This window comes from Capsicum annuum, chromosome 11 (genome assembly GCF_002878395.1).
Source record: "Capsicum annuum cultivar UCD-10X-F1 chromosome 11, UCD10Xv1.1, whole genome shotgun sequence".
NCBI classification, from domain to species: domain Eukaryota; kingdom Viridiplantae; phylum Streptophyta; class Magnoliopsida; order Solanales; family Solanaceae; genus Capsicum; species Capsicum annuum.
The window spans coordinates 65,945,266-65,961,047 of NC_061121.1; positions in this window are offsets into that span (position 1 = coordinate 65,945,266).

The window sequence follows — 15,782 nt, forward strand, 5'->3', positions numbered from 1 at the left end:
GATAAGGATAGAGATTTATAGGATTGTTTGTAATGCCCCAAATCTGGTACCCAAAATGCGACATGGTGCTCATGACCTCGAAGGACCATAATCTAACCCATGAATGATATCTGTAACTGAGCACTCCATAACATACTGTATAAATGCAGAATAAAAGGCTAAAAGGCCATAAGGTTAAAAAATTTGATAAAACATAACATTTGAATAATACGGTATCACAATACAAAAGCTAAAATAACTGTTTGAACATGTTAGTCTGAAAGCCTCTAAACTGTCTGAATAAGGAGTTGATGGGACATGTCCCCAACTAACTTCAACTACTGAAATTAATTAAGTACTAAAAGAATGAAGTAATCAGGCTATCCTCGAATGATGAGGACTCATTGCTAGTCTGGCTGCTGAACATCTGACCTACTAAGTATGCTCTGGAGCTCATACTTCTAAACCTATGGTATAAAACACCATAGCTCAAATGCGTCAGTACATTTGAATGTACTGGTTTACAAGTGAAGTAGGCTGAATTCAAGGGGTTTATATGCATGAACAATAATAACTGACTGAATGACATAAGTGTGAGAATACATGCATGAATACGTGAACTATAATTGAGATCGTGACATTACTGAATCTGAATATTGATAACATAAGTTTTCATATAGCTGATATACTATTATCTGAATGACTGTACCTGACAGCTCTATTTCTGATGGAACTAGCTGAGTTTTGTACTAATCTGGGTGACTGTATCTGACAGTCCTGAATTATGTAGAACTATCTAAGTTCTATTACTGAGATTGATTATGAGACTGTAACTGTGGGAAGTAGTCATCTAACTGACATACCCCTAATAAGCTATTATAGTTGAGTTAGGGTCCAATTTGTAACCCCAATTGGAAGGGTGTCAAGACCGTGTCACTGGTAAGGACAAGCTGTGAGTGATCCCCCATCTAAGAGGTACTCTAAGGAGAATGGTGCGACCCTCATATAATAGGCTAATCCACCTCATCTACCCTTATCTAGTAGGTTTGATGTCTTAATCGACGCTGGATACATAGTTCTGGAGCACAAGGATTGCTTCTAAGAATCACACCTTCTACTTGCAGGTGAGTTCCCATCCTTCGGCTCACTTGGTGCTGAATCCTACTCCCATATGATTAGACACTAAATTAATCATACTAAATTGAGTTCAATAAGTATCGTTGACTGATGGAATATTACTGAGATCTAATAACTGACTAAGGTTACTGAGATTACTGTATTTTCCTGAGTCATAAGACTGACTGAATTCTACTAAACATGGCTTGATTGAGAGTGTCTGGAAAACTGACACTGGCTCTAGGCACACAGCTAAATTATTGGGTAGAAGTACCCCCAGGACTCGATAGCATGAAACTGAAAAGACATGACACTTCTTGACACATGATCATATTCAACAATTCATAATACAATCATTGGGGATTTTCATGAAGTATTCACATGCTATAAGTTTACACATAAATAGGAATGCATGTAAACATATCATAATTTCATAAGCCTAATCTCATGAGCATTATGTCAATCCAATACAAAGCATAACAATAATGTGGGAGTCATATCAAACATAAGGGAGAAACATGGATTCATCAATTTTGGTCACAAATAAGTCATAAGGCATAATTCCTATTCTCTTAGGCATTTTATCAAACACCTTGCATGCATATCTTTAGGTTTAGGCATGAATATTGAAATAATACTTCATGCCAATATTTTACACTTCCAATGCAAGAATTTTAACCACATACTAACATATTTTCATGATAGTCATTAAAGACTTCAACTTGAAAATCAAACAACCATAAAAACATGGATGTAATTCAATTCATACTATGGAATCCAAAGTTTATATTTCAAATAGAGTTTCTTGAGCTTCATGGGTGAAAGAAACCCATGAATCAACACTTGACTTGGGTGGATGATTTCTTAAAGATTGGTGGAGGAAATCTTGAATTCTTGATTTGGGATTAAACACCTAGGGTTTCTTGTTCTTGGGGATTGATCTTTGGGATAAACCCTAATTTGGTGTTGTGGATGAATAATGAAGTTATGAGCTCTGGTCTAGTATAATTAGGGGTTAAAAAGGGTGTAAAAAGACCCAAATACCATTTTAAAAATAGCTTTCAATTGCTGATCGGAAGTGGCGACGGTTTGGGCGATGGTCCATTGCTGGCTCAACGGTCCGTCGGTCCTGACCGTCACACTTGGCCAGAATCTAAACTTTCTGCCTCATCTGCAACGGTTTGGATGACGATCCATCTCTAGATCGATGGTGTGTCGACACTGAATATCGTACTTAGCCATAAGATGGATTCACTGCCTTAGTCGCGATAGCTTCGGCAACGGTCCGTCGGCTTGACCGTCACTTTTGGGCAGTTTCAACAATTCTCTATAAAACATCCATAACTTTTTACTCCGATACCTGATTTGGACGAAATTGGTATCATTGGAAAGCTAATTCAATTTCCCATGTGATAAAAATTCTAAATTGGGTAAATTCTGTCTGATTTAAACATTAATCATTTAGAAAGTCATCACTAACTCTTCAGGAGACTAGATTTAACTTAAAGAAAGTTTGGGATATTACGTTGTTATTAGTGCCTCAACTCTAAAATTATCTCTCATATTGTTTACAACCTAGATTGCGTTGAGATTGTTACACTTTAATATTAAATTAGTTGTTAAATTATTCATTGAATTGTTTAACTCATTTTGATACTTTGAAGCACTTGAATACATTATTGTTGAAACGGAAGTTAACTAAATTACTAATCAAGTAGTCCTGTTGGTATGATTTTTGATTCTTTGAGTCACTATATTACTTGTACGATCACGTCCACTTGCGTGTATGATTGAATGGAACAATATGGTACGAAGTTTAAATTTTTAATCAAGTGGTTTGATGACTTTGAGGCTAGGCTATAGGGTACTGATTTATATTAAAAGTCATTAGATAGAGTTTTGGTGATTCACGATAGACTCCAGGTTGCTCAAAGTAGATAAAAGATTTACGTTAACTACTAGCGTTGAGTATTAGAGTTTGGAGTTGCTGACTGTGTGTTATTTTGAGAATTTCCCATGAAGGTCATGATGAGGTTTGGAAAGAGGGGTTATTTCTTCTCTAGGTACATTAGTCCTTTAGTGATTCTACAGTAAGTTGGGGATACAACATATGAGTTAGCCTTGTGTCCTGCATTTTCTAACAGACACCCTATTTTTCATGTATCAATGCTTTAGTGTTATATTCCAAATGAGTCTCACATACTTCAATAGGATTTGGTTAAGCTAGATAATAGATTGAATTTTGAGGAAGAGCCAATTATTATTTTAGCTAGAGATGTCAGACAGTTGTTATATCAGGGGATTCCATTTGTAAGGATTTAGTGGAGACACCATCACATCGAGGAGGTTACCTGGGCGACTGAGCATGACATGTAGATGCAATATCCTCACTTATTAAAGTCTTCATATACTTCTTGAGTCTTGATTTTTGAGGATAAAAGTCCTTTTAGTGATGGATGTTGTCATAATCCTTCAGGTTATTTTCCTTTATTTATGTATCTTCCATGTTTAAAGCTTTCCTATAACTTTCTCAAGTCATTTATGACTTGCTGGGATCGATGATTTGGTTTTTCATCAGTTCATTTGATTTTTTATGCCAATTTTTGTAACAAATATAGTAATGGTTTTTAGGTTTTGCTATATTTTGACCATTTTGTCAATCCTCACAGTTGCCATATGCTATTCATGAGTTATGGGGTTGGTTGTCATGGTACTCGAAGTGTTTTAGAGTGATTTGAGTGAGTTTGAAGTTGTTAGGGCCTTTAAAAGTGGTTAATTTGACTTCAATCAATATTTTGTGATCCATGTATTAAATAGTGATTTGATCAGTTCCATTAGACCAGCATATCAAATGTGGGTTAGTAGTTGTCATGCCCTGAGACTACCTCCTAAACATCAGACGGTACTTAGGACTATAAGTAGTCCAAAGTTAACCTGTGGCATTTGGCATGACACTAAACCATATTCAAATATCTTAAAGTCATATGCGAATGCTAGTATTTGTTCAAAATAAATGCGGATACAAGTACCAAGTATGAAATCCATCCATACTAACTGAAAACAATCCCAACACAAAAAATAAGCTGAAATACTACTATGTCTAAACAAGGATCTAAAATACTGAAGAACTGATAAGACAGACCCCAGTTGATCGAAAGCCTTAAAATTCTAAACTAAATAAAAATAACTTAAACTACTAAAAGCCAAAAACATAACCTTAGTCCTTAGAACATGTGGACTCACCAACTGACCTTGAGTAAGCATTAGGCATCATAACTAATCGTGGTATTGAGAGTGAGTACCAAAACCTACATTATGATAAAATGCTGTAATGCCCTGAATCTACCACCTGGATGTCACAAGGTGATTAGGACTATAAGTATCCTTAAACCTAACCCATGGTACACACTTAGCATTGAATGAGAAATAATTTGCATAGACATAAGATAAAACTTCAACTTATAAGCTGAATTGCCCTTGAAATATCAATCTTGATAAAAATAGGATAAATCAAACCACAAAAGAAAGTCTAAATGCCCAAAAGAAGATAACAGATAGGATTTGACAATCCTCTAACTAAACTGAAGAGCCACTGCGACAGACCCAACCTGACCCGAAAGAAAACCTAAAGTCTAAACTTCTACTCACTAAGTGAACATATGAGATAACCATAATCTTAGAACTTGGAATATAAGGACTCACAAACTATCAGGATGTAGGAAATGGTAATCACAAAAAATTGTGTTGTTGAGGATAAACACCAGAACGAACATTATGAAACAATGTAGCCACACAGACATATATGTGGCCAGTACTTTTATAATATACTGAGTATGTGGGGGTGAATTAAATAACGAAAACTAATACTGATCATAATTATAAAACATACATGCTAAGTGTATATAGACTCACCTTAGTCATGAAAGAAACTAAAAACTGAATTAGCATAAGCATAATTCATAAAATATCATTTGACTAAAGCTTGTGATCTGTTACACTTAGTTTCTAAAATTTTCTTTACTGTGGGAGATTCTTATAACCGACACATGTGAGCTAGCATAGAGTCCAATGTCTTATCCATATTTGTTCCATCCTTGCCATCAGTATAGAACCTTAACTTGAGTGATCACTAAACTTAGCCTATTTGGTAAAGGGAAACACTCTATGGTGAGGCCCCTTAAACTATGGTGGCATGTAGTTTCAGAGAAATAGGATCAGGTAAATCCACATTCCCCTCTTGGTACTAAACATTACTCTCAAAATATATATACTTACGCTCATACATATGAAATTCACCTTGAAGTAGCATATGGGTTTATAAAACTGAAAACCAACTATGCCTCTCTTGCAAAAATTATACTCATGAAAAAACTTGTGAATTTTATGTCTTATCAAAGACCATAAGATCAAAACTAAAACTTTAATCATGCTGTAATACATTGTAACTTGAGATAGTAAACTTGAACTTCTTGTAAACTAGTTTTATTAGACTCAAATTATAATTATTTACCATCTCTTATAAACTACATGTCAAAATACCAAAACTCAATGCATAAGATCAACTTTTTGGATAAAAACATAAGTAAATGTCGAATCTTATGTTAAGTAAAGATTATCTTACGAGGAAACATCATAATCTCAAAGCATAAAAAATGGGTATGAACCCTAGTTATCAATTTCTTAAAAGTTCATGTGAAAATCAATTTTTTGTGTACAAGGATGGAAGAATATCCTTGTTCAAACCCCGCATACCTGAACTTGATGAACTTTATTTGAAAAAAGTTTAAATTTTAGCCTTGGGAGCTTGAATTTGGAGAAGAAACCTCATTTCATATTCTTAAAAGTTTGGGAGAAGAGGAACAATGAAACTTTGAGCAAGGAAATAAAGAATATTGTTTACTATTAGTTGTAGAATAGATTAGGAGGTAAACGATGAAAATGCCCAAAAAAGAATTGAAGAAAAGATTAAATTTAGCATCACTATGACCATGAGTATGGCACACCCTTATCATGCCATACTAAGGGCATGGCATATCCTTAATGCGATAACCAATCGGCATAGTACAACCTTATCATGCTAGCCCACCGGTTTTCACACCATATTGTGTCATGCCTCTATGGCACACCCTAATTATGGACTGGTACTATTTTAGGGTTGTCCCAAAGTACCTTAAAATGCATTCCAAAAGTTCTGAAACCACCTGTAATGGCCCCTTTTACTTTTTTTATCAGTATTCATCTCATAAATCACATTAAAACATGAAAGACCTTCAATATAAAGTCATTGAGATTGTGGGGTATAATAGATGCAGAGCGCAAAAGTATATGGTCAATACTTATGGGAGACTAAGTATGTGTGGGATGTGTGAAACACGTAAAATAATGGAAATATGAGATAAAGATATGAATATTAAGTATATAAGGACTCACTATTTTCATAAATAAAGCTGAAACTAAAATATCTTATATGTAGAGAATATAAAGCGTAATTTAATGAATCCTATGAGCCATATACATTTAAGTTTCAAAATTGATTTGTTGGGGGAGATTCTCTTAACCGCCATGCCCCATGTAAGCAACATGGAGCCCAACTTGAAAACCATGTTGGGAGAGTGTTCAATACCTTGCCAGGTGTAGAGAACCATGATTGACGTAAATTCACTCATAAGTCCATTTTGGATGAAGAGAGACACTCCTAAATGATGAGGACCGTTTTAACCAATGGTGGAATTTGGTTTGAGAATTTGAATTCACTGAACTGCATCGTCTTGATACTTAATACTACTTCTAAAACCAGACTATTGCCCATATCATATAAAGTTCATCATGAAATAAGCATACTAGTTTGTAACTCTAAAAACCAAATACACTTTTTGTTGGTACTTCATGTCTATAAATTAATTCATGAATTTCATAATGATTCTGAGATTATAAAAGGAATATCAAATTTCATATTGAATGATTGTTATCATGTTAAAATCATGTAACATGTACCATATCATAAGATTTGATGTTTAAAAGCAAATCGTAAGGTCAAGCATGTGAATAGAGTTATAAGCAACTCATAAAGTTCATGGAATTTAGCAAGAATCCATAAATAATTTTATAGTGAATCAAAAAATTCAAGAGCATGAAAATTGGTTTGAATCCTAGTTCATAAATTGGGAAATTATTAAATAAAAGGAAGTTTCTGGGCACAAGGACAAAAGGAAATCCTAGTTAAAACCCCACATAATCGAACTTGATGATTTCTTAAAGTGGAATCTTGAACTATGGCCTTGGATTTTGAATTTTAGGAAGAAAACCTTTCTTTAATTTCTCGAGGTTTAAGAGGAGGGGAATGAGTGATTTGGGAGTTACTATGCTTATTTGGTATGTTTCTAGGATATAAAACGAGTTTGGGAATGCTAAAGGATAAAAGTACCCCTCTTGAAATGTAAACATACAAAAAAAGTCATAATTCTCATCTGGATATAGGGCTGGTGTGCCGCCCCACTTAGCATGCTAGGTTTGGTTGTCTAAAGTTTGGAGCTTGGTGTGCCCTACCTCTCAGTGTTCCAGATTTGGCTAGCTAGAGCATTTTTAGTGAAATGATCATAACTTTCTACTCCAATATTAGGTTGATAACGGTCAATGGAGTTGGAAAGAAGACTCAAAGATATTTTATTTAGTGGTTCTTGAGCTACAAAACTCTTTATATTTTAGGAGTTACTCTTCTTTGAGGTTGAACCTAGTAAAATCTTATACGGAAATTTAATCAGTAAAAAAGCTTTAAACTTAACTTTGTGCTAGAGGTTCCTTATGATTTTAATTTATATCCAAAGATCTTCTCATACTATGGAATTTATCTTAATGCCTTTGTCAAATTGAAATTATCAGATTCGAGTTTATATGCATTTGAAGAACAACATCAGCGTTCAAAAATTTAGGATATTACATTAGCATTTTGACCTCTTGGATGGAAACTAGTTGAAATATCTTAAAAGGGATCTTGGAGGTTAATTTATCGTGAATGATCTATTTTCAGAAATTTAATTTTTCCATTAATTCTAGAACGTTGAGATTAGCCTAGTAGCATAATCGTATTATTTCTGTGGAGTCTCAAACAAATATCGAGGATCCATTTGGAGACTTTTCCAACCTTGTGCTTTATCTAAATTTCTGGTTCTGGTGCACCCTCTTTAGCAATCACTCCGTGACCTTAGCAGTGTTGCCTAGGCAGACCAAGAACCGCCTTAGCAATGGGCCATCCTTCCCAGCACATTGCCTTAATGGTGTCTTCCCTCGCCTTCGTGATGTCGCTTTAGAGGTAGATATGCTACCTTAACATTCTCCTCTATGGCAAGTTACTACTGCCTTAGAAGTTTTCTGAACAGTCAGGTGATAATCATAACGTCTAGGCGATATTGCTGATATAAAATCTTAATTTTCACCTTTTTTCCCACATTCTTACATTTTTTTGATTTTGAGACCTTAGTTTGTTGTGATGTTAAAGGAGATTCTCATCAAATTTGTGTGGATAAGTTCCAAACTCATATTTTCATCATTTCCCAAGGATATTATCTTCAATACAGCTTTAAATCATGATTTCAAACTTGAATTTTTGAATTTTTGTATGGTAAACTACGAAATTGTTTTTCCTTAGTATAATCTTTGATGTCAACTCATTTTTAGTTAGATTTTTAGATTTACACTCCTTTCGATAAAGAGAACATTATTCTTAAAGAAAATTTCTGATTTACCTTTTCTAATTTTGAACCGATATTTAAACTATTTTGGATCCAAAAATAACATAGTTAATATGGATATCGCTGGACTCCTTTTAACATATAGATTATTTTTTTGGTATATTTAGTCCATTTGAAGACTGCTCTTTGTAAACACCTAATTTTTTACTATATCTGAGGTTTTACATCATTTTTGTGTTTAAATATTTCTTTTAGGTCTAAAATAGATATTTTGATTTTATCATATATTTAGTAAATTTATTATAAAAGATTTGAAAACTACAATAGAATCACATTTTAGGATAAGTTTTTTGAAAATTTATTCTCCAAAAAATAAAATTTTCTAATATATATTATCTTTTTAATTTAACTATTAATAAATAATCTGGTGATATTAATATTTTCTTAATCATATTTTTAAGACTAGTTATTTAATTTTCCTGTATATTTAATCAGTTCAACATAATATTCTTATCAGTTATATGTTTAATCTAAACAACATTAAAAAAAAAAAAGAAAATCAAAGCCTGAAACTACCCCATTCACTTCCCCAATCACTAATCCTTTTTTCCTCCAACACACACCCATGTTCCACCCAACTCCTTCAACTGCAACACCTACGCATTCACTTATAAAAAACACCATGAGATCATACAACACAAAGACAACAATAGATGTACTACACACTAACAGAAAAAACAAAAACAAGAAAAATACATAAGACACATGTAGACAGTGAAAATTTGAATCAAATTTTCAAGTCTTGAAGTGTCGACTGAGTCAAATTTTGAATTAATATTTAAATTAAAATTATATAATTTAAATGAGGCCTACTTACATCTGGGGTCACATGTTAAGTTGTCAAGATGAGCCCAACTCATGTTCTTTAAGCCCAAGGTCCGCTAGTTTTACTTGGAGACCAAAATACCCCCAAGCCCTAGATCAGGCCTATATAAAGGGGCCATGATAAAAGAAGAAGGAATATATAGAAAATAAAAAAACACATAAACACATAGAGAGAAGCTATCATATTTATTGGTGATCTGCAAGCCTTCCGCATATCAAGAAGTCTTCATCTCAAAATGGCGAACTGCAAGTTTTCATACCTCCGCAATTGTGACAAAAGTTATGTTTCGCAATTTATGGTGAAATCCAAATAAGTATCTCATCCATTAAAGAACAAGGTGAAGAACATGAGGATAAGAATCAAAGAATTATATATTTCTTTTAAGATTTTATAAAGATTGTAACCCGACACGTATTTAAATAAAATACTCTTGTTTGTCATTGTTTTTGTTTTCTTGAGTGTTTTTTTTTAGTAAAGAAACTTAGACGCTTACAAATTAGCACGCCCAGTGGGACCTCTTTACCTCTCATTTCTTCTCTACAATGATAAAAGTTTAAAAACACTACAATGGCCTCTAAGAAGGTTAACTCAAAATCTACATTCGCAGAAAATATCAGATCCAAGTTCTTTATTGTTGTGGCAAACATCCTAGATATTACTGAGGGAAGCATGGGACTATTCACAAGGAACCAAGTCAAATTGTTAGGAAAACAAGCCTGACAAGTTCAATCTGAATCTGTTGTTGTCTTTGGTTCATCCTCAAAAGGTGTGAAGTCTCTTGCAAATACCACAAAAGAAGGCAATGACATTGTCGAAATGGTAGAAAGGGTTCTTTTCCAACTTAGTTTATATAAATCTAAGAAAGCCTTTGCTCTGACCGATGATGATGTCTTAATAATGAGATATACCCCGTATAGCATATCTGCATCTCAAGCTGGAAAAAATTGATGTTTTTCTCCACCATCAACAATGGTGATGCATGCAATGACTACTAATGCTTCGTCCGTAGAGGAACAACTTGTGAGCTTGATAAGGGCTATTGAAGGCCTGACCAAATATGTCTATGATCAAGATGCTGAAATTATTAAGTTGAAAGATAGGGTGGAAGGCATGATGGATGAAGAATCTAGTCATGCACTTGGAAAACTTCCACAAGCATAAGAGACGATTGATTATCCATAAAGCAAGAGGAACACTCTAAGGAGATCTAAGTCTCCGCTAAATGAATGATTCAAATTGATAAAATAAAGGATTTCATCATGGGAACCATCAATGATAAATATGAGGTCACTGTAAAATCCTTCTTTACATATGCTAAGACATACACCACAAGGATTGATAACATGAAAATGCTTGTCGATTATCAACACCCGAAATTTCAGCAGTTCGGTGGTAAGGGAAATCTGAGGTAGCATGTTGCACTCTTTGTTGAAATACGCAATAATGCTAGAAAATTATGGTGATTACCTAGTGAAATAGTTTGTTCGTTCCCTTAATGCTTTTGATTGGTACACAGACCTTGAGTCTGGTTCTATTGATATTGGGAACAAATGCAACAAGAATTTCACAATTGCTTTTATAGAACAAGACATAATGTAAGCATGGTGAAGATTACAAGCACGCATTAATGGAATGAGGAACTAGTTTTTGACTTTATTAACAGATAGAGGCACACAATTTTAAACTTTAATGATTGACTTAGTGAAGCCTCAGGGATTGAGATACACATTCAAGGTATGAATTGGGTCTTCGCTATATTTTGAAAGGTATAAAGCCTAAAACTTTTGAAGAATTGGCTACTCATGCTCACGACATGGAGTTGAGCATGGTGTCGGTTAGAAAAGAAGGGTCGCCTGTCCATGAACCTAAAAAGGTAAAGATAAGTAAGAAATTAAGAAAGTGGGTAGATATTTGCAAAGATTGAAAGCAAAGAATCTATGAATGTCAACACTTTTACCGTAAAGTTCACTGCAAAAGTAAACAAGAAGAAGAGTGTAAAGACAACTTCTTTTGAAGATAGGGAAAGATGAAAGTTGACCCTAAAGAAGATATAAGAGAAGGATTATTCGTTTCTTGATTTAGATGTCGTTGATATCTTTGATGACCTCCTTGAGCTCAAAATTTTGAGATACTAGAGATGAAATGACCAAATGAAGCGGGGAGGAGAGATGATCCAAATTACTACAAATATCATTAGCTGGTTGGCCATTTTATTGAGAAATGCTTTACCATTAAAGACAAAGTCACGGAATTAGCTCATGAAGGAAAGATTTTAGTTGAGGATGAAAAATCAAGATCAAATCAAGTTAGTGGTACTCTTGAATCATTCAATCATGACTTGTAACTTTATTGAATGATATAAAGAGAAAGACATCATCTAATAGGGATGATAAAATTTGGAGACTTCAAGGTCATTAACATGATGGAAATTTTGTCTCCTTGTCTAAGTGATGTGAAATCCATAGGAGATGAATCATCAAAAGAAAATGAATAAGTAGACCATTCTGATGATTGGAGCTGGACTCTCGTGACCCACCAAAAATGCCATAAGTCAAGTTCACCAAAGGATAATCCTAAGCAACAAGCTATGAAAATGGTGGAGAGGAGACCAAAAATAAAATGATCGACTGAGCACCAAAGAAGAAGAAAATAAAAGTAAAACACCATCAGGCTTCGTGTAGACCGATGACATTAGAAGAATATCTGCCAAACTAATTTCTCACAAGGTACATAGGTGATGGTGCAAAAGCTCTATGATGTAGCATTGATGAAAATGAAGCAAAAAATGCAACCTCATCTTGTATTTCCTTAAAAGACCCTCCAAAGTCATCTACTAAATTTGAGGATATGTGCATGGATAGAATAACATTCTCTAACAATGACCTTTTACTTGGAGACACTCCTTATAATCGCCCTTTATTCATGGTTGGATTTGCGCGTGAGCAAAGGTGAATAGAATTATGTTTGGTGGTGGATCTGGAGTTAACATCCTTCCAATTCACACAATAAATAATCCGGGTATCTCAATGAACTATCTCACTTAAAATTTCTTGATGATCTAAGGATTCAACCAAGAAGGACAACGGGCCATAGGAGCCATCAATGTAGACCTTACTATTGGAGAACTGCAATCAAGCATGTGGTTACATAAAATTGATGCAAAAACTTCATATAACATTTTTTGTGGTAGGACTTGGGTACCTGAAAACAAAGATGTCCCATCTACCTTCCATCAATGTTTAAAGTGTTATGTGGATGAGGTCACAAAAAAGATTACGGATGATAACCCCTTCATCGAGGTTGAAGCATACTTTGTTGATGCAAAGTTTTACTTGAAGAAATATTCCACTAAAGTAGATGATATTCGCTTAAACAATAACGGTGATTTCTTGAACAAAAAGGTTAATGTGTTTGCAAGTAAGGCAAAGGTTACAAGTAAGGAGGATTCGAAGCTACCCGTAAATGTGGCTTCTTAAAGTAAGAAGGTAACATCTGATGTGAATGGTGGTTATTCAAGCAAGAGAAGGAGAATTATCCTTTGTTATATTACTAAGGATAATAATGATGAAGGACACCCCCTAAAATTGCAAGGAAATTCCTCAGAAATACTAACTCTTCCCATTAAGAGAATTGATATGATTAAGTCGTCTACAAAGTTCATTGGAAAGTTTGTTGCTACTAAATTTTTGCAAAATAATGCACTCCCTACTATGCATATAAATGAAGGTTTTGATCCAAATGCATATAAACTACTCACAAAGGCTGTCTATGATCCTTACAAACAATCAAACTTAGGGAAACTTCCGCTAGAGCCTACTAAGAGGAAACAACGTGAAGGTTTGGCATATAAACAACCTCCACCGATTCGCATCTCCATAAGATGGGTAAGCAACAACTATGTACCTCTCAAAGATGAATATGTCAGTTCTAATAAAAACCTTTAGTTTTTGATCGACTTGGAAGCTCGACAGTGAGAATTTCTATATTTGAGAGGTTAGGACCACTGAAGAAGAAGAACAATCCCTAGAGAAACTATTAGAGTATGAAAGCATCCATTTTTCCTAAAACTTAATATATCTCTAAGGATTTTCAAAGTTTAATTCCTTCAAGAATGAGACAATAAACAAACCTTATGATTTTGTATGGAGAAGTACTAAAGCAAGGTCATATACACCAAAGAACGTGATGACGATGAAGAAAGTGTTGGCTCTTCATATCATGTTTCTATGCAATACGAAAGTCATAATTCATCTCCAATTAAAGTTGATAGAGATTTGGAGGATGTCTCATGGTGTCACCATATATATTTTAATGATAGAGAACTGCAAGAAGCTCAAGGCACTAAACACTTGCCACCCAAGGGGTGAAAACCACTGATGCATTAAAGGAAAAAACCTTGGAACTGATGAAGATACCATAACCCACTTATGTAAATGCCTTACTTGTAGCTGATGAAGAAAGGTCATATGTTGACTTACTAAAAAAGTATAAGGATGTATTTTCATGGAGTTACAAGGAAATACCTGGCCTAGATCCAAAGGTAGTAGTCTATCATCTTGCGGTAAATAAAGACACATGTCCTATCAATTAAATGCAATGACACTTAAGGCCAGAATTGGTTCTTGTCATTAAAATAAAAGTTATGAGGCTTATCGAAGCTGGCTTTATTTGTGAAGTTAAGTGACCTACATGGATTTCAAGCATTGCCCATGTGAAGAAGAAGAATGGTAAGATTCAAGCTTATGTTGACTTTAGGGATCTCAATAATGCATGCCCTAAGGATGAATTCCCGCTTCCCATCCCAAAACTTATGATCGATGATACTACTAGGTATGAGGCAATGCCTTTTATGGATGGATCATCCAGCTACAATTAGATTTACATGTCACCTAAGGATGAGGAGCTTATTGTATTTTAGACTCCTAAGGGTATTTATTTCTATAAAGTAAAGGATTTTGGTTTGAGGAATTGTGAAGCAACATACCGAGGAGCCATGCAAAATATATTCAACAACATTCTTCAGAAAAATATTGAATGTTATGTTGATGACTTGGTCGTAAAATCAAGAAAAAAGGGTGACCATTTACAAGACTTGAGGATGATGTTTGATCTTCTATGAATGTACCATCATAGAATGAATCCTCTAAAATATGTACTGGGGTTACCTCTGGAAAATTCCTTGGTTTTATTGTATGCCATCGAGGGATAAAAATTGATCAATTCAAAGTAGATGCAATCCTAAAGATGGTCGATCCAAGAAATATCCATGAATTGAAAAGTCTGCAAGGAAAGTTGGAATATATTAGGAGGTTCATCTAAAATCTATCAGAAAAGTGTCAGCCATTCAGTCACCTTATAAAAAAATGGTGCTCTTTTTGAATAGGATCAAACTTGTAGTAATGCCTTTGAGAATATCAGATCTTACTTGATGAAACCATTAGTTTTAGAATCCTTATTCCCGGAAAGCTATTAATACTTTACATATCATCAAAAGAAAGTTCAGTGGGAGCACTTTTATCCTAAGAGAATAGCAAGGGGAAGAAAATTACCTATACTACATGAGTAGGAGGATGGCACCAAATGAGTTAAAGTATTTGTCGATTAAAAATTTGTGTTTGGCCTTAGTCTTCTCCGTTTAGAAGATGAAGCACCATTTTCAAGCTCACATTGTTCGTCTTATTTCTAAGGAAACCCCTATCAAGTTTGTGATGTCAAAACCTTTTCTTTGTGATCGATTCACAAGGTGGTACCTTTAGTTTCAATAATTTGAGATTGTGTACATTCCTTAAAAGGCTGTGAATGGGCAATAATTGGTAGATTTACTAGACCATTGGATACCTAATAATTGGGAGCTAACTAATGAGCTACCCGATGAAGATACCATGGTTATTGAAATTCATCCACCCTGGAAAATGTATTTTGATGGTGCCTTACATCATGAAGGAGCTAGTGCTGGTGTGGTGTTATCACCCCTCAAGAGAAAGTGTTGTCGTATTCCTTTATGTTAACACAATACTACTCCACTAATATTATGGAGTATCAAGAACCTATACTCGGTCTTGAAATGATGGTCGATATGCAGTAGTTACAACTATAAGTCTTTCGAGACTCTA